Here is a 25,376-nt window from a genome sequence, read left to right as displayed (position 1 = left end):
ACATAACTCCCAGTGTGGCCATCTTGCCACTGTTTCTGGATAGCGTCTTGATGCTGGCAGCGGTGATGGTGAGTAGTTAGATGTTGGCATCGGTATAAGGAGCTGGAGGCAGAGTGTTACAGAAGCAGCTGATTGGATTAACAAAGAGCGCGCTGATTAGTGATTGGCTGCTACACGGATAGACGCGAGCCGGGAAGAAGATGCCTCCTGAATTTTAAAGTGAGGGTGTGATGAAGGAGTAGAGGAGAAAAGTACGAGAAAAGTAGTCCTAGTTTTCTAAAGTAGATAGAAGGTGCAAAATGAGACTATCACAAACCCATCTTCATGCTCGGAGAGAACCAGCATGCGCTGTCTGTCTTAAAAGTTGGAGCCTGAGATCGAAGCTGTTAAGGCGGGGAGTTCTACTCACCCAGAAGAGATTGAACTTGTCACTTTGACTCAAGAGTAATATTGTCAATCGTAAAGGAGCGACCACACCTGACTGAGTAACAGGGAAGAAGCAGCAGGAGTGGATGTTAACATTGAGAACAGCAATTCTTTTAAAAGTTATATACACTGGCAGCTCCAACAAACACATTTAGTTTATCTCGTCATACTCTACTTTCTTAGTCAATATTCTTTCTTTACGTTATTGTGCCAACTTTAGTTCAGTTTCTATGCTGTTTTGTGTAAGCTATGCTACTCCACGAGGTGTAGAGAAACTAATTGACCTTGCAGAAGTGAATATGTGCATTGCATCCAGCATATTGTGAAATTGCCGAACCCAGTGGTGCACTGTAGATCTCATCTTGTAGCTAATTATTATCAGCCATCTGTTAAATGCATCCGCTCTGCCATCAGCCATATTGTTATGTTTTCACATTGTCTCTTGTGCTTTTGTGCTTTCTCGCCCTGCTGTTTGTCAACTTTCATTACCTCTTACTCGTTCTGTCTATAGGCCTATTTCTCAAATGTATCACTGTTTGTCTATCAATCGACCTGTCTTCTCGCTTTATGTATTTCTATATCTCTGCTTTATATTGAATAGTATTTTGCTTCAGCTATTGTTTAATTGCCTAGAGCACAATTACTACTGTTTAATCTTTCCTGCCACAATCTATCTTTAAATTTTGCATTTGCAAAGTGCTTTGTGCTGGGAGACAAAGTGAATGTTAATCAGATTCCATTTTTGGTGATGACGTTTGCACGTACTGTGGCTCTGAGTGGTCAAACAACCCTCTTTTGACAGATGAGAAAAAATGCAAAAAATCAAACCTGTTCCAAAAACTTTAATGACGGACGAAAGTTTCGGAGTCGGTGTGTAAACATGATTGACACAGTGTGAGGTTGTATTTATCTTTAAACGTGCAACAATTTCGGACGAAAAATACGGACATGGTGTGCAAAGGTCTTTAAACTTGTGCTCCAGAATTTCTTTTCCCCACGTGCAAGACGTAGACATTGATAGACTATTTTGAAAGTTTGGGTCACATGGTGTACCGAACAGAAGACGCATACCGAATCAAACGTCCTGTACCGAACGGTTCGGGATGAGTAAACGTACCATTCCATCCTTACTCTGTATCCTCATTGGGAAGTATTCACAGTGTGGTCTGTGGCTTATCCAAAGTCACCATATTGTTTCTGAAAAAGACAAGCTGAATTCTAACCACCTCCATTGTATTGGGATGGAGGCAGAAATCCCAGACATCTAAAAACCTGTGCACAACCCTGTAATCCGGGTCAATCGACTCCTTAAGTATTATACATTCTCTCCCTATTCTAGCGAAACATAACTCTCTGTCGGACCTTATAAATGTTATGCCTATTTTTCTCATAGTCTTGGGTATGAATCGTTCACTGCTCGGTGCTTTCTTTTTCCGCGCAAATAGGCAAACACAACACATGCATGCTGAAATGGCTCCATTCACCGGGTAGAACACATGGCTGAAGTGACGTTTAGCAACAATATCGGTGAGCTATGACATCCATTATGCCCCCTTTTATGGAGCAGCTAAGCAGTTATATCCATCACAAGAGAGGTTGTTTCAGGGGTTGGGGGTGATGGAGTGAGAGGATTGTAAAAGGAGATGGAAGGAAACTAAACGACAATGAAGAAGAAGAAGGGATATGTGCAGACAGAGAATGTTGACGATGCCAAATTATATATATATATTGAAGGAGGGTAGGAAAAGAGCTGAACAAAGTCAACTAAAGAAAAAGTCAGAGTGGGAAAAAAAAATATAGAGAAAACAAGACCAGAGAGTTTGATTTGTCTGTGCTCAACAGAGAGCTGAAAGACAGATAGATGGTCGTGATCGGGCCCTTGACAGAAAACATCGAGTTTCTTTGATTGCCTGCGATTACAGATAAGTGCAGTATTTTCACAAAGACCCATTTGTTTTGATAAAGACTTATCCCCCGCCCCAAGAGAGAGGTGAAAAGAGGCTGAGAGAGAAAAAAATAGACAACGAAAGAATGGAGGGGATGAGTGAAAGGCTCTCGTTGGTATTAGATCTGTTCCCTATCTCCTGTGTATATCTCTTTCTCTCTCTTCCAACTTCTTTTTTTATACATTTTTACACGTTCAGCTTTTTATTATTTTTTCCCTTATATCATACATTCCTTCCCCATTGGCCTCCTTTTTCCCCCGTCAACCCCTTTTCACTTTCCTCTTCCATTCGCCTGTGCCTCTCTAACTCAAATCTGAATCAAGAGTCTTGGCAGCTGCCCCGTAAGACAGTCCTACCAATCGAAACCGATGACATGCTCATGCTGTGATTCTTCGCTGTGCTTTACTGTCTCCGTTTTCTTTGTTGATCGTGTTCTTCTTCTGTAACTATCTCCAAAGATTTAACTACATAAATGGTTTTCGCCTTTATGGATCGAGACAGAATCCAATCTCATTCAGAGCTAGACTAAAGCTGCACATGCAAATGCATAAAAAAAATCCACCTTATCAGCCTATAGTGGGGGCTGCAACACATTTTCCAATCCTTACTTTTCATTCAACCCATTTGCCCAAAGGTAATCTCGCATAGTCAGACCTCTTTCTCATCAAGCTCACTGAAAAACCGGAGGAACATCTCGTCAAAATGTTTGGATAATGAGACTTTCGGAAATCCGAATTTTAGAACCACCCGCTTCCAGGAATGGCACATGTGGCTTTCCTTACATAATGACGCTGAGTTTTGTACTAGAATTTCCTCAAACCTTGTGTGACCTTGCCAAGTTTTAGATATGCTAGGAAATTTTATGTTGACGACAGATATTTCTCAACCCACTGGATCAAAATGAAGGCCTAAAAACTGTCTTCTGAATTTTTAGTACAAATATAGATGTTTTTTAATCCAGAAGTTAAATGATTCTAATATTGTCATAGAGTAAAAGCTCTATTGGAAAAGTAGAGATTCATTCCATCATTTGACAGTGGTCACGCCATATAAAGATAAATTATCTGATCTCATTTAGTTGACTTATTTGAGATATAAGTAGACAAAATCACCCTTATTGACTTATTTAACCAGGTAAGTGAATGCAAATCATAGATTTTTTATCAGAAGTCGATTTAGTCACCATGACGTCACCTATTGATTTGTGGATTGACGTTTTGAAGCCCAGAGTTTGGCATTTTGACCGTCGCCATCTTGGTTTTTGGCAATCGCCATCTTGTTACCAACTTGCAACCAGAACTGACACAAGAGGGTGGAGCTAAGTATATCAAAACGCTGATTAAGATCTTTTTAGGCAACCAAAAAGGTTATAATTAACTTCCATGTACTGAAAACACACTGAAAGGGTTACATTTTTAAGATGAAAACACGGACAACTCCCAGACCAGACAACGCCGTGGTAGCACCCTGTCAATCACAAGGTAGCCACGCCCTAAGGAAACCCCTGCTTTAAGGTCTATTTGACTCTAAATGGGACCATAATTTATTAAATGAACATCATGCTGTATTGAAGAAGACTTGAAACTAGCGATTGAGACCATAAACTCAAAACTCAAAGACTTCTATACAATCAGACGTCTTTTTGCAATCAGAGGAGTCGCCCCCTGTTGGCCATTAGTAAAAATGCAAGTTTAAGGCACTTCCACATTGGTTTCACTTTTCAGAACCGGAGGTTGCCCACTGATGCAAATCAGTGGAATGACAAGTATTTGTTTCGTGTAATGAATAATAAAGGTCCGGATGTTTGTAAATGTTTCTCTGAAAATTATAAATAAATAAAATGGATCCCTGGTTGATGCTGCAGAATAATGCCCCGTCATCCATCTGAGCCATTACATAATAGCAGCATGATGGCTAATTATCATTGCTGATAACCCGCATTAGTCTCCGGTCACTGAGCCACTTGTTTACACTGGAATGGCTTTCTTTGTTCCCTTGGGACATCCCATTTAAAGCAAACCACTCACAGCGAGCCCTCTGGCTGAGCGTTAGACTTCTCAGGGCCTCTTTTCTGAGAGGACACAGCGATGGCTGTCACAGACTCTGAAGAATCCGCTGGTCAGAGGACAAATCCAGGGATCACAAGGTCAGAGATGGGAAGTATGGTGGAAGGTTTTGTACTCAAATGATGTGTTATTCATCATGAGGTCGTTAATATAAAAGTGCAGTGTTAACTGATTCCTTTCAAGAGTACAGCTGCCAGACCCTTAATCTGTGACCTTCTGGTGGCTGAAAACAGAACAAAATCTGACTTCAAAATAAATCCCTTTGTGGAATTCAGCAACAGCTAAATTGTGGCAAAGCTGTGTGTGGCAATTATAGAATGGAACTGTGATGTTCACCTCAACCAAATCTGTGGTCATCACTTTTGCAAAATGAGTACTTTGTGTCAAAACAGGAATTGAGTGGTATTCCAAAAATCTTTAACAGGGCCCTAAAAGAGGACTTTTAGCTCATTAACTCCAAATGATCTACTTCACTGCCAACCAGTTTACCAAAGCAAAACTGAAATGAACTTAATAGATCACCCCCATTGTCACCGATTCCCGACCCAGCTATTTGAGTCATTATTGGCCCGATATCCGATCCAGTATTGGTATCAGTGCATCTTTAGTTGAAACCTGTTTAAGGCAGGTAATTCATCCTCACTTCACTAAGACGCCTTGGCTAATTGATATCTTCATCTTATCACATCATCAACAAATGTATCATGAGTTGCAGGTGATTTGAAAGGACCATTAATGAAGTATTAATACAGTACCCTTTACAGGTTCCCTGACATTGTTAAGTTCTGTAAATGAAATAGAATCATAGCTTTGCCAGTACCTTTTCATGAGCCAAAGCACTGAGATAATTCTAAAATGCAGTATACTCTATACCAATCTGCAAAGACGTATTTTTGGCAATTTCATCCAACAGCCACCTCGTTTGACTTCCATGCCTTCATTCCAACCCTTCGCAGATACTGTGGAAAGAAAAAAAAACAAACGAGGAGTGTAGAACGAGGAGACACTGTTGGATGGCAGAGGTGGAGCATTTGGAGCACTTTGCACTTTAGCCCATCACACATCACCGTCTTTAAAAAGTAGAGATGTTTCCATCGATGAGTAAAGCGGGGAGAGCCCCTTTCACCTTGAAAATGTGCAGCGTTTCTGTCTAATCTTCTTTCCTCCTTAAAAAATTACGTTTCTGAAGGGCGCTGGGGCTCAGGGAATCAATAGATCACTCAGGCTGCAAATGTATTATCTTACAAAGGAAGGGGGGAGGGAATGGAGCGGGGTTGAAGATGGGGAGGAATGACTGAAGAAAGGGATGTAGAAGCAGAGGAGAGGAGGTGGAGATGATGGACGGAAGGGCGCTGGAGAGTGGAAGTAAAGAGGAAGGGGGAGTGGAGAAAGTAGAGGAAGTGAAGGATAAGGGGTAAGTAAGGTGAGGGAGCTGGTGGAGGCTGGATGGATGATGAAGGGGAATGATGAAATTGTAGAAAAATGAGGTGAGGAAAGAGAAGGCAGAGAGAACCAAAAGAAAAGGTAGGAACGCATTGCCAGGTAGCCATTAAGGTTGGTTAAAAGAGTGAGTTATGGAGAGGGAAATCAATTGAGAAGGTGAGGTGTAGCAAAGAGCAAAGTGCATGTGAACCATTGTAAGAATAAGTTTAAAAGAGAGGCAGGAAGTGGCTGGATGCTATGACTAATCAACCCAGTCACCAGAATAAAACGTTGGCATTGTACATTTCTGCAAACGACGGATACGTTGAATCTTGACGTTTCATATCAACATTTCTACATACGTGTATATCAAGTGTTTAGTCGCTTTTGGTATTTCGAAACTACATTCTGAAATACATTCAGGTTTAGGAAACAAAACTACTTGATTAAGTTTAGTAAAAGATCACGTTTTGGGTTCATCTAAGTACGTCACTTTTTGTTTCACACGGAACACAAGTATCAGTCTCCTGTATGAACGTCCTGTGTTTGACCCGACCATCCACCCTGTCCTCCTCCCTATGCAGATTTTGATTGGAAATATCAAAAACAAATGCAATCTGGGAGAAAATACGTTCCCTCGAAACTTAATTGACAATGTAGTTTCGTAATATGTGAACATCATTTTTAGGAGACCGTGCTGGACTAATGGCTGGTTCAGATTACACGATATCAGCCAAATTATAGCCCAACACAACCAAGATGATTGTTGCACACGACACTCATTGGCCATACGCCAATGAGTGTCGTGTGCAACAATCAATCTTTTTATTGTGTCAAAGTAGACGACAACCGACGCCGCGTCTGGGACTCCACAACGTCTCAACAGAACGACGTGTTCCTTCATGGCCGTGACTTTGACCAATAGGAGCACAGAGCGATCTGGTGTACAGGCTCACACAACTGTAAACAGTGGCGAAGCGAAAAGAGGAACGATGTTGGTGCTTTGAGGTGGAAATAGAGGAAAGATTTGTGGAGCTATGGTAACAACTCCCTGGACTTTTTCTTGATGGACTACCACGACAGACTGAAAATAGAAAAAAAGTTGGTGTTAAATAGCAGAGGCACTTAAGCAACCCGGTGAGTAGGCTACTGTCATTAGCATCAAGCTTCCTTCCTGATGACATCACGCACGTCGTGAAAGGCGACCAGCGATGATTGGTCGGGGAACCGACTTTTAGTCTGTCATGTCTCTCCGCCAAGTCACAACAAGAATTTATGATTATCGCCTAATGTGACATAGTGACCCTCGAAACCAACAAAAATATCATGTAGTCTGAGCCAGACATAAGAGGAGTAAAATGGCAACAAAAAAACTGGTCAGAGACATTTTCAAGAGGAATAAAAAGTGCTTTGAACTTTGCTATCAAGTTCTAGATGGAAATAATCACAAAATTGTGCCGTTATAGTCTAGGCCAAAATCGACCAGGTTGTTTCTCCACATTTTACTGCGACTGATTCTCTCATGCCGTAAAAGAAAATGAAATCTTGGAAGGTTTAATAACGCCTTTCAGGGGGATGGGTGTTACAGTGACTTTATATGGAAGTAAAACTTGCGACATTCATGCCAGGAGACCGTACAGGGATTTGTCACAGTTCAGTGACGGTAGCATCAGGAGTTTGGGAGCCAAATGTGGATGCACAGGCAGAAAGTTTGTGAAGTAGTTCACTGAGAGGTGACGATAATGATTTGGGGCAGCAATCAGTGTGAGCCATTAAACAGCTGGTGGCTGATGTTTACTTCATAACTTATTGCCACATTTTTGGCCTGTTTTGGATGCAGTAACTGCAGTTCTGTGGTTGCTAGATGGTGAAATGTGTGGTCTGGTAAACTGTTGAGTATCATCGCCTCAAGAATCTCTCCATTTGTCCTTATCTGCTTTATTTCTAAGGCAGTGCAATTATATTCATTCGTGTTAACGAGGTTGAGTGCATTTAGGTACGATTGGGATTAATCAACAGAACCATGTAGGTACGACATTTGAATAGATTAAACACACTGTTATATTATATAATGGTAAATGAGGGAGTAAACGTGAGCTATGGCTGTATTCAAAACCGCCTACTACATACTAATGAAGAATGCAGTATACAGTATACAGTACATACTACATACTGCCTTCCTTGGAGAATTTTTCCAAGTCAGTACGATTGGTATTTTTGGCATACTGTAGATTTTGCTTTTGTTCGCATACTGCATACTACATGCTACATTTTGGCCAAATAAGTATGTACTACTAGTATAGCATTCGGTTTTTAATACAGTCTATGACACTGTTTAAGAATGATACGGAGGAGGGTGACTCTCTCCCTCTCTCACACACACACACTCACACAAAACGACAAACAAACACACATCCAGTCCACGCAGGCAGACGGATCAATACAGTCTCATTTCACACCTTGTGCAACCAAAGTTCTCCATTGCAGAGGCAGCAAAGAAAGGTAGACAGATAGAGAGACAGAGAGGTGCAAGGTGTGACAGAAGCAACGTATAAATGGAGAGCTAAATCCCAATGAAGGTGTTTAAGGTGGAAAAATTGAACCTGGGTTGCTGGGTGGTAGGGAGCATTTTGGCTTCGGGCTAAATGGTGTGTGTGTGTGATATTCGGAGTGTGAATGATCATACAAGTGTTTTTTGAGTTCAAAACAGCCTCCTCTGTTACCCTGTTTCTTACATTTGACATTGATCTGGCTCTCAATTGCCTCTCCTTCGATTTTTTTCTCCTCTTCTTGTCTATTTCGTCTCCTCTCCTCTCCTCTTTTGACAGTAAGCCTACAGTTTTATCCATACGCAGCTTATAATAAATGCATCAACAGATTAAGCTTCAAGTCTTAGTGTAGATCACCAGCAATACAAGCAACTCCAAAAAAAGGAACCACAAAAGTCAGAGTGTTACAGCATCCTTTGACCCTAATAATCATCTTAGAGGAGAAGTTTTATAGAATAAGTCCTCTCCTCTCTTCTGATTTCCACTATTCTCCTCGCCGCTCAAATAAAATGAGACACCAGCAAGCGGGTGGAATTGCCTTTAGTTCAATCTGTGTGGTTGTGTGGGTTCCTGTTCACTATGTCAGCGGTAAACGCTTAAAATTTGTCCTTGCATAGCCCCTCCGTTCCCCAGCGATTGTGTTCGTATGCGCTTACACCTCCCCCCCCTCGCTCGCCCACTTCACATTGGCTCCACTCCACAGGCTGCAGAGTTTGGTAATCGATATATATATATATATATATGTGTGTGTGTGTCTGAGTGTGCGCGTCAGAGTAATGGAGTGGAATCTGACAGCGATTGTCAGTCATCTCACACGGCTGCGGAATAGCGTCCAAAATGGAGCTCCGAAAAAAGCCGGCGCGTATGCCTCCGCTCGTTTTGAAACGGATGAGAGCTGGAGGGCGTTTGATTAACATCCATCTCGGCGTCACCTCTTTTCCGAGCGACCTCCGAACAATAAAAACCATTACAGCCACTTTGCTTCTACACCAGTGAATGTTTGTCATCCCGTTGTGCCGGGATAACAACGCTGCGAGATTACGTTTGTTCAGTCATTATTCATCCTTTTATGTTTCCGTTCTTTTCCAGAGGAATTGCCTTGTAACTCATCTTTCATGAACCGGAATCCTTTTTTTTTTTTTGTGTTTGTTTCGTGACATTTCTAAAGCCCAATTTGCAGGTTCGTTGTCTTGTGTGAGTTGAGTGGGGTGTTAACCACAGTATGGCTGCCATTTAGAACTTATTCACTCGTGCCTATAACCACCTGTATTACAGTCGCTCACTCATTTTGCATAGCTTTATACATGTAATCCTTTTTTTGTGTTAAATACAAACACTATAGCGTCTAACCCTTGCCCGGCTTGTAATTAACTGCTGTCACAGCTAACACAGACCTTAACACAAGGAGGAAAATAATGATTAAGTTTGAGCAGCAGTGTGTTTTTGATGGATTATTTGCTATACAGAAATGTTCCTGAGTGTAAGCTGATTGACAGGAAGGAGAGTGGAACGCAATCACGGCAATTAAAGGTTTCACATTTTAGTTAAAAACTTTATTACGTCAAATGTGCTTTGACATGCACACCCTCTAGCTTTTGCTCGCTCGATGAGAGAGAGCCAGAATCTTATTCTGGATGCATGAGATGTTTCTGAATGTGAACATAAACAGAAAAATCACTCAACCTGGTCACAAGGGAATAGCATGAAACTAAGAAATTAGACAAGGGGCCAACATTTTTGTGTTGTTTACTGTGATGGATCGCCGAGCTCTGGTAATTTTCCAGTCAGTGGAAGTTGTTTTTTTATCATTTACAGGAAAAAAATGACACCAAATGGCTTATTTCAGGAATGGAAAACAAGCCCCATTGAACCCATAAGCTAACTGCTTGCAGACACCAGCAGGGAGTACTAAATTAAAACGGCAACAGACAGCTGATTCAACAACCCAGTCGCCAGAAAAAAACTGTTGGCATTGTACGTTTCTGCTAAGCCCCGGGATACGTTGAATGTCGACATTTCTGAATCAAAAATCTGTTTCATAAATCCCTTCCATATCAGCCTTGTATCACGCATGCAGAAAACGCACTATGCCATGATGCAAACATCGTGAAACAATTGGTTAGGATAGGAAACACAATTACTTTGTTAAGGTAAGAAAACATCATGGTTTGTGTTAAAATGATAACGTAACAATTAGGGCTGTCAATCGATTCAAATATTTAATCGTGATTAATCAGAATTTTTTTTATCTGTTCAAAATGTACCTTAAAGGGAGTTTTGTCAAGTATTTAATACTCTTATCAACACGGGATTGGGAAAATATGCTTGCTTTATGCAACTGTATAAATATATATTTATTATTGAAAATCAATTAACAACACAAAACAATGACAAATATTGTCCAGAAACCCTCACAGGTACTGCATTTAGCGTAAAAGAAATATGCTCAAATCATAACGTGGCAAACTCAAGCCCAACAGGCAACAACAGCTGCCAGTGTGTCAGTGTGCTGACTTGACTATGACTTCATTTCATTCACACATCTTGAGGTGATAGGTCAAGGGACTCCTTTGACAATGGCCATGCCGGTTTGTTTCCTTGCAAAAATTGAGTGCAAGTTTGGAGCGTTTTTTAGCCTCCTTCGCAACAAGCTCGTATGATATGGTTGGTACCAATGGATTTCTGAGGTTTTCATTGGGTTATTTTCACTCCAGCCCATTGGATTTTTGAAAAGGTTAGTTAAAAATCGCAAGTTGCGCTAATGCGTTACAGAAATTACTGGCATTAATACAAATTTGTGTTGACGCAAATTAACTTTGACAGCCCTAGTGACACTTTCTTGCCTAACAACGTTTTGTAACAAGCGCAAAGTCAAGGTTTAGTTTTGGTTTCACACGGGACACTTAGTGGACTTACGCGCTTGTTATACTCATTATTATACCACATAACTTTCGATATCGGACGCTCGATATACTACGTCACCCGCTCTGTGCGTCGCTCGTTGTACTACGTCAGCTGCTCTGACCGAATGAAATAAAAGAGTCAACATTCAACCATGGTTTGCAGAAACGTACAATGCCAACATTTTATCCTGACGGCTGGTATGGATACAAACTTACCAGAACGCCGGTGCTCCATCCGCTGTTGACATACAAAACTACACCCTTTTGCTGGGACTGTAAAACAGTATTTTGTGTTAAAATATTCAATGTACAACAACCATTTCTTCCCTAAAATGTTGTTGTTATTGTTTGTTGTTGTACTTTATCCATTTTTCCTCGTGTTTATCACTGCTTATAATGCTGTTATAAGCCCACAGTTGTTGACAGTTAAACCTCTCACATTTCACCAATAAGTTGGATTATGGTTCTGTAATGACTTTATATGGGCCTACCTCACACATTCGGAATTATGTTGACTATGACTGCTGAAACTGAATTTGACATGTATATAATCCATCATAAATCTTGACTGCAACTTTTCACATCAAATATTTATTTGTATCCAACTCTGCTTGTTTATTCCGAAAAACAAAATGTGCGATACATCTATATTTGAAATCAATAAGACCACATACATAGTGATACGAAGATGCAGTTTTTGTCCTTGGACTGAAGATTTCAGCTCATCATCAGTGGGTAAAGAAGGGCAATAGTTTTCTACTTTTACTTGAACCTTCAGTGGCCTCATGCGAACTGATTTAATAGCGGAATCTGAAAACAGGTTGATTTCTTGAGTTACACCCATGTTTTTCTGTTAGTCAACAATCATCGCTTTGGCTCGGCTCCAGAGTCATTAAATGTTTTCCACTGCTGGGTGACAATTATCAGTTGGTTTTGAAATGAGATATGAAAACAGAACAAACCCCCAGGATCCCGACAATATATTTTCATTTCTTGTTTTGACATTTCCATGTGAATAATACCCACCCACTGATGTTAAAACTCTCTGCTCTGAAAAACAGATAAAATACCAACCGCTGTGATCACCATTCAGGGTTCAAGTGTATTCCGTTCTCTCGCTTTTTAAGTTTATTCTTTTAGTCGGGGATAGTTAAGTGACTTCTCTCAGCTTGGGCGGTTGGATATTTGGCTGAGCAACGCGGGAGACCAGAGCTTCCAAATCCCGTGTGATGGGAAAAAAAAAAAAAAATGATTTTGAATGTTGAATATCTAAGTGAGGTTGCATAAGAGTCTTAAATGAGTTCATGATAATCGGTAGACAAACACAGTTACATAAACTGCACACAGGCATCCGTCTGTGTGTATTTGTGCGTGCAGCAGCGGCGCTGCGTATGTGTGTGTGTGAATGTACTCGAGAGCGGCATGTGTAGAGTCTGGCGTTAGGGATTTTTCATGTCGCTTTACTCTCTATCGTTCTGTTTTTCTTTCATTCAATCATTCAGTTCTCCATCCTACTCTCCTTGCTCGTGTTGTCTTAACAATTCTTCACCCCCCTCCTCATTCTTCATCATGTTTTCTTTTTCCTCATCTTCCTTTTGTCCAACTCCATCTCTGTCTTCATCTTTTCCTTAATGGTACCATCTTTGCTTTTTCTCCCTATACCTCTCTTTCTGCTGTTATGCTTCGGCATTTATTTTCTTCTGACAAGCGTGACCGCTACCTTTTGAAACACCGTCGATGCGATATTTCCCCACAGCAGGTCATTTAGATGCGGACGCAAAGGTGCGCGTGTATAGGGGGCCGAGCAGCTGAGAAACCTTTTATAACAGATTGCTTCGCTAATAAACAATGAAAGGGCGTAAGTGGAGTGTGTGTGAGTCGGTGTATAGGTGTGTGTGTGTGTGTGTGTGTGTGTGTGTGTGTGTGTGTGTGTGGGAGAGGACAAATGGGAATACGATGCTTAAAGCTCTGTCAAGATCTTGATGAGTCGCAGCGCACATTCACACTCACCTACGCGCAGATGTGCAGCTTCAATCGCCTATCTGACGTTAGATGATTTTCTTTACTTTTCAAGATTTACTCCACCACTTTGCGTTTGTTTCCATAATTTACCTTTTCATTGAATTCTAATCTCAACTCTTCACACGAGCGACGGAAAATAGCCTCTCATTCGGAAATTACACAGCCACTTACCTAGCACTCACAGCGAATAAATAAATAAATATGTTGCTTTTCTATAATCACGGGGCCGTTGCCGCGTAGAGCCAATTTCAACATTATAATAAGAATTCAGATGATCATTTTCGAAACCACCTCAGGCTGAGGGGGGAATTAGAATATATATATTTTAACCTTTTCTTTATTCAGGTAATGTTGACTGAGCCTGCATATTTCTTTCAAGCGGCGCTCTGATTCACATTCTAGCTGCTGTGCATATTAACAACTGGGAGCTGCCTCGTGAATAAAGCTGTCTGTTGCTGTAGCTCCACTGGAGCAGATGGAAGTTTGATGCCTTGCTCAAGGGCATCTTAGAAATAGTTTGCCTTGGGAGGGTGGGGAGCTGTTACTCATTTGTGTTTTCCTCCAACTTCTAAAGGCTTGAATTGTCAAATTTCCTTTCATACATACTTCGTTTTCTATCAGATGTGATGATCTATTTGTTAACAGCGCTTTACTCGAGCTAAGTCGGTCAAATATGAAGACAAACTAACTATGGCATTACGCACCGACGCAGATTTACATTCAGAGGTTGTCGCCGCCTTCTGCTTACTCATCGGCGTATCATCGTCATGGCGATTCCTCCGGGAAGTTCAGGGGCTCGCTGCTGTGTGAAAATAGGAAATGCTGTCATCAGCGTTTACTGGAGGACACGGCGAGGGAGAGAGAAGAAGAAAAAGATAGAGAGAGAAAAAAAAAAAGAGGAACTGGACTGGAGAGAGAAAAGATGGTGAATGACAGAGGTGACGGCACACGTGAAAAGGCGACTAGAGGAGTGTAGAGAAAAGGTGGAGAGGATGACGGATGGGAGAGCAGCAGGTGGAAAGAGAACGGGCGGAGCGAGAGACGTGGATCGAGGGGAGGAAGAAGACAGACAGCTGGAGTTAAAATGTTGAATTATAGCGTCACCGGGAGAGACGGAGAGTAAGAGAACGGCTGACAGAACGTTGAGCCTGCAGGGCTTGTAGTGAAACGGAGAGAGTTGACGGAGATAATGAATGACTCTCTCCACACACACTTGTATAGACACAGGGTGAGCTTAGATAATGACATCAGTGTTAAGTCAGCGATGACTAAGTGTAGTCCTCCAGAATAGTGCTGCTCAGCAGTAGATGACTCTTCCTGGGGGCGACTACGGTAAAGTGTGATGTAAGATGACGTTCTGGGTGCTCAGCAGGTTTTAGGTGCACGAGGTCCACTCATTTGTGTTCCGGGTTGCAAATCTAGGACCTTAATGAGGGGCTAAGCTTTTTTTTCTTTTACCTCCTAAGCAGAAGTGCCAGGCTGAATGTTCACCGAGATGAAGTGTTCTTAAGCAAGGCACTTCAAGACATCCCCCATGATTTGCTGCTGTACACAAGTAGACATAATGGGATTTTTGAGAGAAAATAAAAGAGAAATAATGATAGTCTTTGTACATGTATAATGTAATGCATTGGATAACTGAGAAAAAGGAGATTTTTTTTTTTTTTTAACTACAGTGGAAACATAGTGATCATGTCTGTCAGGGTTAAACTCATCCCTATAAATAGGATTATTATTATAACTGTTTTATGAAAATGGGCTGCACGGTGATTCAGTGGTTAGCTCTGCCACCTCACAGCAAGAGGGTCACAGGTTCAAATTGGGCTTGGGGCCCTTCTGTGTGGAGTTTGCATGTTCTCCCCGTATTAGCGTGGGTTTTCTCCGGTGTTATCCGGTTTCCTCCAACAGTCCAAAGACATGCAGGTTAGGTTCATTGTTGACTCTAAATTGCCCGTAGGTGTGAATGGTTGTCTGTCTCTATGTGTCAGCCCTGTGATAGTGTGCCGACCTGTCCAGGGTGTAAATTACTTTCTTTCTCTTGTCATGATTTTAATGTGCGTGCACCAGATGGGTTACCGCGACCGTATTTTAATTTTTTTTTAAATATATTGTCATGTATGAAAAGACCCAAAATGAACACTGTAAGCGGACTACTTGATTAAAGGGACTGTTTGTAAGAATCAGAAATGCTTGTTAACCTGTGGCCGTTAAGTCAACGAAAGTCAGCGTCGGGTTCGCGCTTGTGCTCGCTCTACATAGACATGAACGAGCAGTGAGGAGACACACGTCAGCTAAAACCACAATATCACTCTATGTTTCACCTGCTTGGCAGTAATGTTAGCTGACCAGACGAAGGTCTCTCCATGAATCAATGCTGATCCTAGTGTTGGCTTTTCCTGCCTCAGACTCCCGACTGCGGTCGGAGGGAACAGGGGAGACACCGGAGTTTTGATTCGGAGACGATAAAGTAACTCGCTGCGGAGCCCCGTCACTTCACAAGACACGGGAAACCTCTGTTTGTCTGGAGGAGTTGCTGCATTTATTTCTGCACAAACGTCCACTGTACATTTACTAGATATTCTCAGAGCTACTAACTCTTCTGCTTCACTAGATATAACTTTGCGGTTTTGGTGCTTCCGTGTAGTTTGTGTTGGAGTCTTGTCTGAACAGCGTAGCCACATGCGAGCGTGCATGGGACACCAACCCAGATTGATTTATTTGTGTAAGAAGTTACAAACAGTCCCTTTTAAGTGGATTATTTAAACGGCATTCGCATAGGAATGATTCTGTCTCAACATTTTTTATCCATACAAGCGGTTGATCACTATAACTGTGATCACTATTAGCAGTTTCCACTGTAGTTTAGTAATAAAGTACATTTCTGCCTGCAGATATTCTGCCCAAAACATATTGCTTTCCAAATTTTTGGTGTTAGCTGATTCTTAATTTCAGTTTTGTGTTGTTGTTGTTTTCCTGAACAATATGCTTACGAGGTAGTTCCAGATTATACCTACATCGTTATAACATAAAATAACCCTACAGTAACTAGCGTTCTCTCTAGCCCACTGTTAGCTCACAAATGAAATGTTTTAGGTATAATTAGATGTTTTGACTTTTCCTGCTTGCACTTCTTGGTGGAATATTGTAATATATTATGTCTAGAATATTATAGACATGGTCTTTACAGGGAGGCATAGGGAATAAAAAATGGCACAATATAAACAAGTGCAATATTACTTGCACTCATTTTTGTATTTTTTATATCAAGCTAGTGAGGCAAGGATGCAGATATCCTTCAACACACACACACAAGACTATTTCAGTCATGTATTTGCTCGGAAAGAAGCAACAGACACTTAAGTGTGCTTCAGTGAATGCTCCAATATAGTTAGTGTGTTTATCTGGTTACTGAGGTTCTCGGCCACCCAACTTACAGTGCATGTGGGTTTTGTGCATAAACAGTATAACACTGTGTTCAAGGTTTAGTGCATATTTGTGTGCATTCTATCCACAACTTTTATTGTGTTTCCCGTAATGTGCATGTGTGTGTGTGTGTGTGTGTGTGTGTGTACAGTACATGTCTGCATGTAACTGAAAGGCCACCCAACTAATAGACAGACCTACATGAAGGCTATGGGAATCAACTCTACAAATAGCCCCCTGTGGGAAAGACCAGTGGATAGTTGAACACAGTATTTGTCTGTGTGTGTGTGTGTGTGTGTGTGTGTGTAAGGCTGGTCTATGCCGCTACTGTATCCTCTATATTTACTAAAGAGGTTTGGCAAACAGGTAGAGAGTAAATGTGCTGTTTTTAGTTTCCAACACAAGCAGGGAAACACTCGTCCTGCATTCAAAGTATCTTTCTCACATGGACACATACACACTAGGGCTGGGACGATATACACCTATCTCCCGATTCGATACTATCACGATACTTGGGTGCCGATTTGATATGAATTGCAATTTTTTTAGTATTGCGATTCTACAAGCATTGTGATTCAATATTTTTAACTTTTTTAACATTAGACCATGGTAAAAGTTGAATCATACACTTCTAGGGACTTTGAATTTGAAAAATATTTAAATTAATACATTAAAATGTTTGATTTTCAGCATGTATATAGTCAGAGATGTCCTGAAGTCAAATATATATAATATACGTCTCCAGGCTACATTAGCTGCATAACACTACTGAATCTCTGATTGTTTCTAGTTGATTAATCGATCAACAGAAAATTAACCAACAACAATTTTAATGAGTTGGTTATTTATTTAATCAAAAATGCCAACACATTCACTGGGTATATCTTTTTAAATGTGAAACTTTGCTGCTTCAATCTGTCTTACTCTAATCAGAATGTAATTATTGAAATACTGGCATCACATGAAACTAGAAAATCAAAGGAATCCATTGGTACCAACCATGTCATACTTCAAGGTTAAATAACGCTCAAAACTTAAGCTACATTTTTGAGGGGAATAACTGTCCCTTGACCTCTGACCTCAAGATATGTGAATGTAAATGGGTTCTATGGGTACCCACGAGTCTCACCTTTACCGACATGCCAACTTTATGATAATCACATGTAGTTTTGGTCAAGTCAAGTCAGCACACTGACAGCTGTTGATGCCTGCAGTTTGCCATGTTATGATTTGAGCATATTTTTTTTATGCTGAATGTAGTACCTGTGAGGGATTCTGGACAATATTTGTCATTGTTTTGTGTTGTTAATTGATTTCCAATAATAAATATATACATACATTTGCATAAAGCAAGCATATTTGTCCACTCCCATGTTGATAAGAGTATTAAATACTTGATCAACAAATCTCCCTTTAAGGTACATTTTGAACAGATAAAAAAAAAAAATGTGCGATAAATTTACAATTAATCACGATTAACTACTTTAATCAATTGACAGCTCCTAATAAAAACCTGAAGCATTTGAATACTGATTTGGAGGTTGATTACCATGGCGATGGTCAAAGCTTTGAAGCATTTGAGTCAGCCATATATAATCAAGAGTTGAATTGGTGATGCATATTATCATAGGTTGCGGCCCTAACCACATTTACTTGTTATTACATTTCAGAATATAGATAGCAACGACATCGGGTACCAACATATACTTTAAAATGTGACTTTGAACTGTTTGCAAACAGAAACTGAAAGTAGTGGCCGACTGAATTAAGGAAAGGTGGGGCAGTGACTTTGTGTGTGTGTGTGCGTGTATGTGGCCACTGGGCAAGGCCTCAGCTCTGGTTCTGATTAACTCCCTGTAAAAACACCTCTGTTCAGAACATCACAGCCCGTACATCACACTCTCCATCACACACACACACACACACACCGACACACACATGCTGCGCAGCTCCTGGAGGCTCCCTGTTCACAAAGGGGAGTCTACACCCATCATTCAAAAGCCTTATAGGCCTTAAGAATGCTCTCACACACACACACACACACACGCACATAGACACACAACGTGCTCTGTTTTCTTAGCTTTGATACACTTATAGAGTTCAGAGGTGAGAGGGCTGGAGGTAACACCGTGTTTTTCCAGAGCTTTTCGAAACCACCTATATCTGCTTCTACACGCACAAGGAGGTCCAGATGGCTGGGGTGGAGACAAAAACACTCTCACATATACACACACACACACACACACACACACACACACACACACACACGGTCACGCTCGAATGCACACACGATAAGCACTCCAGAGATCTGCTACCTGACATAAGCCTAGTGATCTATCAGATCGCATCTCAGGCTGTTTATTCACACGCGGGCCTCGGCGTCGAGCCAAGTTAATGACCCAGACTGCCATGTTTAATTACATTAGGCTTTAATACTAATTTGAATCCGTGCGCAAACACAACCTGTACTGTAGATTATTAGACACAGTATAAATCCCGGATGAGCTCAAACCGCTGCCCCATGAGTTGTGTGCAGTGTTATGTAAAACCAACACAGCTACATGTGATGTGGGACCTCCACCCGCACCGCAGTGGCAGCCGCGCTGCTGCTGACATGATGCATGGTTAGCTGACGTGTTCGGGTCTTCTTAATCTCAGCCAGCTGAGAGCATTCACATGTGATCAATGGCTGAATTTATCACTCAGAATCAGCCGAGTCATCCACATGCGCATGCGACGAGGGGGTGTGCGTTTGTGTGTGTTTACGGGCGCGACCCCCTGCTACCTCTTGAGTCACGATTGGCGTTGTCTTAAGCGAGCAATTATAGCCAGAACGACTGTGAAAAAGGTCACAGCCGTCCGGCTATCAACACTCGGCGCCAAATGCCAACTGTGCACATCAGCGTGTGTGTGTGTGTGTGTGTGTGTGTGTGCTGCTTGTGTGTGTGCTGCAGCCAAAATGCCAGCAGCCGCCCACCACCACCACCACCACCACCACCTCAGTGCTTGTGGGTAATCTGCAGCAACCCTGCATGATTGATGAGAGAATTAGCATTGCCAAGCAAAAGAAAAAGCATTGTGAGAATGACGGAAGTTGTATTATTGGATAGGGAGCGTGACATTAAAGGTTTCAGTGGCACAAGTTATGTTTTGATAATGTGTTTGTGCGCGCACATAAACGCGTGTTCGGTCGAAAAGGATCATCCGCAGGACAGTTATTGATGGATGAGGTGCCATAAAGCCCATTTTTCCTGTTATTACGGTCGTCTGGGTCACTGGCACCGTAAACTCATTAACATTTAGTTCACAGTCACTGTTGAGGCTCAGGTTAATGTTTATTATCTCAAATCCAAATGTTGGGAGGTGGATAGTTAGCGTTTGTCCTCATATAGTGGAGGTATCACTCTGAACTTAAACTCCGAAAAACTAAAATCTGCTGACCAAATTGCTTGTCTACATTACCTTGGAAATAAAAAACGTTGCTTGTGTATCATTGCCCCGAGGTAGGACAGACGTGTCAAAAGTAAGTCAGTCCGTCAGTTCATTGAGTGGCGCTCAGAACGTTGGGCTTATTTCTGCAGCGAGGATCCTTTTGATGTACAAGTGTACCCCCTGGACAGGATGCCTCGCCTCAGAGTTTCAAGGTTTTACTCTTCATGATGATGAAATTAGAATATTCTCCCTGAAAGTAGAGTAACTCACCCTTTCTCCTTGTCCCCTGGGCCTAAGTTTTCCTGACAATTCTCCATCATTTGAGACATTGTCATGACTGTATCTTTAAAAAAACAACTTTTGGATTTAAAGGGACTACTTTAGTAGGCTCTATGTTTTAGCTCCAAGAGAAGTGTTGTGTACTCTCCTCGGCTGCTATATTAGGCACTATATTTTCCTGTTTATATGCACAGCTTATTCCTCCAGATGGCTGCTGGGAGTCAGTGCATAAAGCAAGCAGGCAGAGAAAGGTGTCATTTTACAGACTTTTAACGTGCTCTATGGTGCCAGACACACCGGTCTCAGTATCATAAAAACAGGCGACCTCCAATTACGTCCCAGCAGGATAATGCTCCACTGTCTCAGCATCATATACACTGTAACTGCCCGTAAGATCCATAAATCTCAATTCAGCACATACCCTAAAGGAGTCACTGAATAAGATCGTTTCCTATAACCTTTTAAAAGATTAAATAATTTGTTTTGATTTCATAACCGTGAACGTTTTTGTCAGAGCAGGTGTCATTTACCTTACGTGATGGATACCTCACTTTGAAACAAAACTCTTCACGCACAATTTACCGCTGATGGCGTTATGAACAGCAATTCAAGTCATCTATTGTTAGCTTCTCCTGTACATTTGATAGCTCTTGGTTGATGTTCCTGCGGGCTATAAACTCTACTCTTGCTATAAATCATGGAGCTCATTTATTACTCAGGAGGATGCTTCTCTTTATATTCACTGCAGACACATTTCTAATGAACTCTTCTATTTATGACAGCTTGCTGTCAGATGGGGGGGTGGGGGGGATTTGGCCATTTTTGTTTTTGAGAGAAAGACACTAAGAGAGAAACTAACTGATTGAACATATGACGGCTCGGGCTGTTCTCATACACCATTCCAAGCTATACAAACAAAAAGAAATGCACTGTAATTTTTATATATATCCCACAAAATCAATTTGCATGTAATCCACGTAATCGTGAACCAGGAAGTATAAAGAGCTAACGCCACATAGGGAGGAGGTCGGGCTGGATGGGTTGGGTCAAAAAACACAGTTTTTTGTACCTCATGTGAAACCAGAAGTCAGTGTTGATTTATTTGTCACTTAACTTCTGTACCTAAGTTACGCCACTTCCGGTGTTATTTTAACCCAGACCGCGATCTAAGCAGTTTTTGTCACGTAACTTCCGTACTTAAAGGATAACTTTTTCAACCTGGATCCTATTTTCCCATGTTTTTGTGTCTAAGTGACTAATGGGGACAACACTTTTTAAAATTGCTCCAGTATTGGGGGAAAACGCTGCAGCCGCTAAACGAGCTGTAATGTAATCATTAGGGGCAACCTGGCACCGTCAGTTTTCGTCCACTAAAGTGCTTTTGTTTGCCTCTGACAGGCTCAGATTGTTATTATAAGTGTCTGACGACATTATGGAAAGGACCCTACAGAGAAATTAAAACTTTTTCTTACCTTTCGCTTGATCCGGTCTGTTTTGTTTATGTGGGTCTCGCTCGGAGAAGTTTCGCTCGGAAACCTCACGTTGCATCCTTTTATTGTTGAAATCAGCTAAATATTCAGCCATGACATTGAAAATCATTTAGATAACACCAAGCTACGCTTTCTGTACTCCAACAACACAACACACTCTGACAACACTGGTGTCCCGTGGCACTTAACTCACGTTTCCACCGTTGTCACGTCTGGCAACAAGTCTTGTGTCACAATGACAAAGCGATTGGTAAGAAAAAATATTTAATTTCTCTGTAAGGTCCTTTCCATAATGTTGTCAGACACACATTATAACAATCAGAGCCTGTCAGTGGCAAAAACAAGCACTTCAGTGGACGTAAACTGACGGTACCAGGTTTGTCCCAAATGATTATGTTCCAGCTCATCTAGCGGCTGGCGGCTGCAGCGTTCTCCCTCAATACTGGGCCAATTTCAAAAAGTGTTGTCCCCATTAGTCACTTAGACACAAATTCATGGGAAAATAGGGTCCAGGTTGAAAAATACCGAAATTATCATTTAAGTTAAGCCATTTCTGGTGTTATTTTAACTCAAACCTCCATCTTTTCCTTAACTTAACTGAATAGTTTTGTTGCCTAGACCTAACCAAGTTTTTTCTGTGAAGACGGAAGTATATTTTGAAAAGACTGGAGCGGAAATTGACACGTGGGTCACTTGTTGCTGGACATTCATAGGAAAAGACACAAAAAATGAGGAATAACTTTTTGTAAGATATCATACAAACCGTTGTATGAGGACACGTGGGACAGTTATGGACACAAAGTTGTCATTTCAAGGGACAAACCTCCAAGTTTTCCATTACAAAATGTTCTCCAGTACCATTTGGCCAACTGTGTGATTTTGGACGTTTCCCATTGTGAGAGAAAGAAGGCCAAAGAAATAAAGAAATAGAGTACATATGTGCATTTCTTTAAGAGAAGGAAGGATGCCTTTTATTTTCTACCTCACACACGACACACACACACATACATACACACACACACACACTCCCTGGCCCGCCTAGTGTATTTCCCTCCCGGCTTTCCAATTTAAATGCAAATGTTCCCAAATCGGACTCCACAAAGACGCAGAGGCAAAATCATTTGACGCAGCGATGAATTATATATTTTAATTAAGCAGCCAAAAAGAATCACGCCTATTCAGCCCTTTCCCCTCCAATAAGAAATGAATAAATAAATATGGAAGAAGGGAAGAAGAAGAAGAAGAGGATAGAAGAAGGGAATAAATGGGAGGGTCGGGAGGGGTGGATGGGTGGATAAAGGGAGGAGGGTTTGTATTGAGTTTGTGTGATTGCAGCGCTAACCGCCCGTGGGCTGTCATTATATGAGCGATCTGAAGCTGTCAGATTTCAAAACTGTATTGTTTGCTGAGAGACGGGCTAAATACCCCCACGGTTTCAAGGACACACACACACACACACACACACACACACATACACACTAGAGCGTTTTCACCCAGAGAGTTCCAGATGCATGCAAACACACACACACACACACACACACATCATTTGGATTTTGAAACCAGCACTTGAAGAGCAGAGATGGGGATTGTGATGCTCTGACAAGGGATGCAATTTTAATTTCACCCCCTGTCACTCTCTTCAATATCTGCTCAGATGAAATACATATGAGCTGCCAATCACTCACACATACAAATAGACACACAGGCGTGCATACACACACACACACACACACACAATTTATCTCTCAATCATATGCATGCATGCAGACTTTCAGTTACTATTTCTATCATTCGTAGTCACAGGTGGAAACACTCATCTGTTAATATATTGAAAAGTCAAAAACAGACTCTTTCCCTTGAAGGAGTTCCCAATACAAACACTAAGACCTATTAAAACCTGGAAGAAGATGCTGAAAAATCTTTTTCTGTATGGTTGGTATTTTTATTTTTTCCACTTTAGAGATAGTTTGCTTTTAAGATTAATTGTTGTTCAACTCTGTGCGGCACAACGCAATTAGTTTTGTTTGAGTGTAAAAGATTTTTCTTTTTTAAAACACGGATAGATTTGACATTCATGATAACATTTCCTAGTATGTGTTTAATGTATTTGACTGCTTTATTGCCTTTTGACATGTTAGTGGTACCGTAAAAGCTTTTTCATGTTCTTGAACGTCGCACAGCAATACTTAAAGATATGTTCCTTCCCTTTCTGAGATGCTTAAACATGGTGTAGCTGTGTTCATGTTCAACTTTAACGAAGAGAGACAGGGTGACAGGGGTGACGGTGAGGGAAGAAAAAAACAGATACATACTGGCTTTACTGAAGAGAGTGAAATAGAAAAGGAGGGAAGTGAAAAGAGAATGAAGAGTAGAAGAAGTAAGAGAGAAAAAAACAACTAAACAAAGAGCACGAGGTAATGGGAGATGACAGTGGTTTGTAACAGCTGGAGTCTCGCAATCAAAGAACAAGGAAATTCACTTTCCTTTCTTTGCCTCTATTTAGAGCGCTTACTCTGTTCTTCACACACACCTTACTCACCGCAGGTCTCAGCAGCAAGCGGACCCTTAGACAACCTCTTGTTCAGCGAGGAGAGACAGTTGGCTCTCTTACAGACGGAGGGGAGGAGAGGAGACAGAGAGAGAGAGAGAAGGGAGAGAGGCCACATTTTAATGGGAGGATCTGGGTTCAAGCCCCTTTGTTGGCAGGCATCGGCCCTGCTCAAGTATCCTTGAACACCAGCTCCAGTGGTGGAGTTATGCTGTAGCTGACCCTGACCTCTGACCTTTCACCCCGTAGTGGAAGTGAGTAGGCTAAAAAGGCAGTTTCATCTCTAGAGCTCGTTAATTAGCACGCATCTTGAGCCTATGTTGTCAGGTTGACTAGTAGACCAAAACCAAACCCTGTGCTCACAAACTGTATCTGGCAACCTGTAATATAGCCTGATGTGCTAGGCGGGTCAAAAAACTTCAACACATAACAACTCCTAACCTGTTCATTTAAAGATTTAAAGGGAAGTTTGATATTTTGATAAATGTGCTTATTCGCTTTCTTGCCAGAAGTTAAGGCCTTTACACAACCAGGGGTGTGACGAATATAACACACGGAAATGCGAAATAATCGCTTGCGAATATTATGTCAAGCCACAGTGGCAGGTGGACAAAAGAGTTAATTTCCAACACTAAGCGTATTAATTAAACACTGGTATCGAATCGGTACTCAGTATTTGCCAATATCCAAAGCCGAAAAGCTGAAAAACACAGATCGGTGCATGCCTATAATAAAGTTTTCTGTCTTGGTTCGGACTACGGAGCTACTAATACTAGGCACAACTCAACCTTTTTTGTACAACGTGATTGGCTGATGCCTTTTATTTGCGGTGTGAAAGCTCAGAAAAATCTACCTTGTTTAAAAAAAATC

The 25,376-nt window shown here is 41.3% G+C and overlaps 1 protein-coding gene across 3 annotated transcripts in view; it reads left to right on the top strand.

The window, feature by feature from the left end:
• The window catches only part of cntfr (ciliary neurotrophic factor receptor), a 270,120-nt gene that overhangs the window by 84,255 nt on the left and 160,489 nt on the right, over positions 1-25,376 (top strand). The gene's annotated exons all lie outside the window — the stretch shown is intronic.

This window comes from Sebastes umbrosus, chromosome 19 (genome assembly GCF_015220745.1).
Source record: "Sebastes umbrosus isolate fSebUmb1 chromosome 19, fSebUmb1.pri, whole genome shotgun sequence".
NCBI classification, from domain to species: domain Eukaryota; kingdom Metazoa; phylum Chordata; class Actinopteri; order Perciformes; family Sebastidae; genus Sebastes; species Sebastes umbrosus.
The sequence above is the reverse complement of the archived record's forward strand: the minus strand, read 5'-3'. Positions and strand labels throughout refer to the sequence as shown.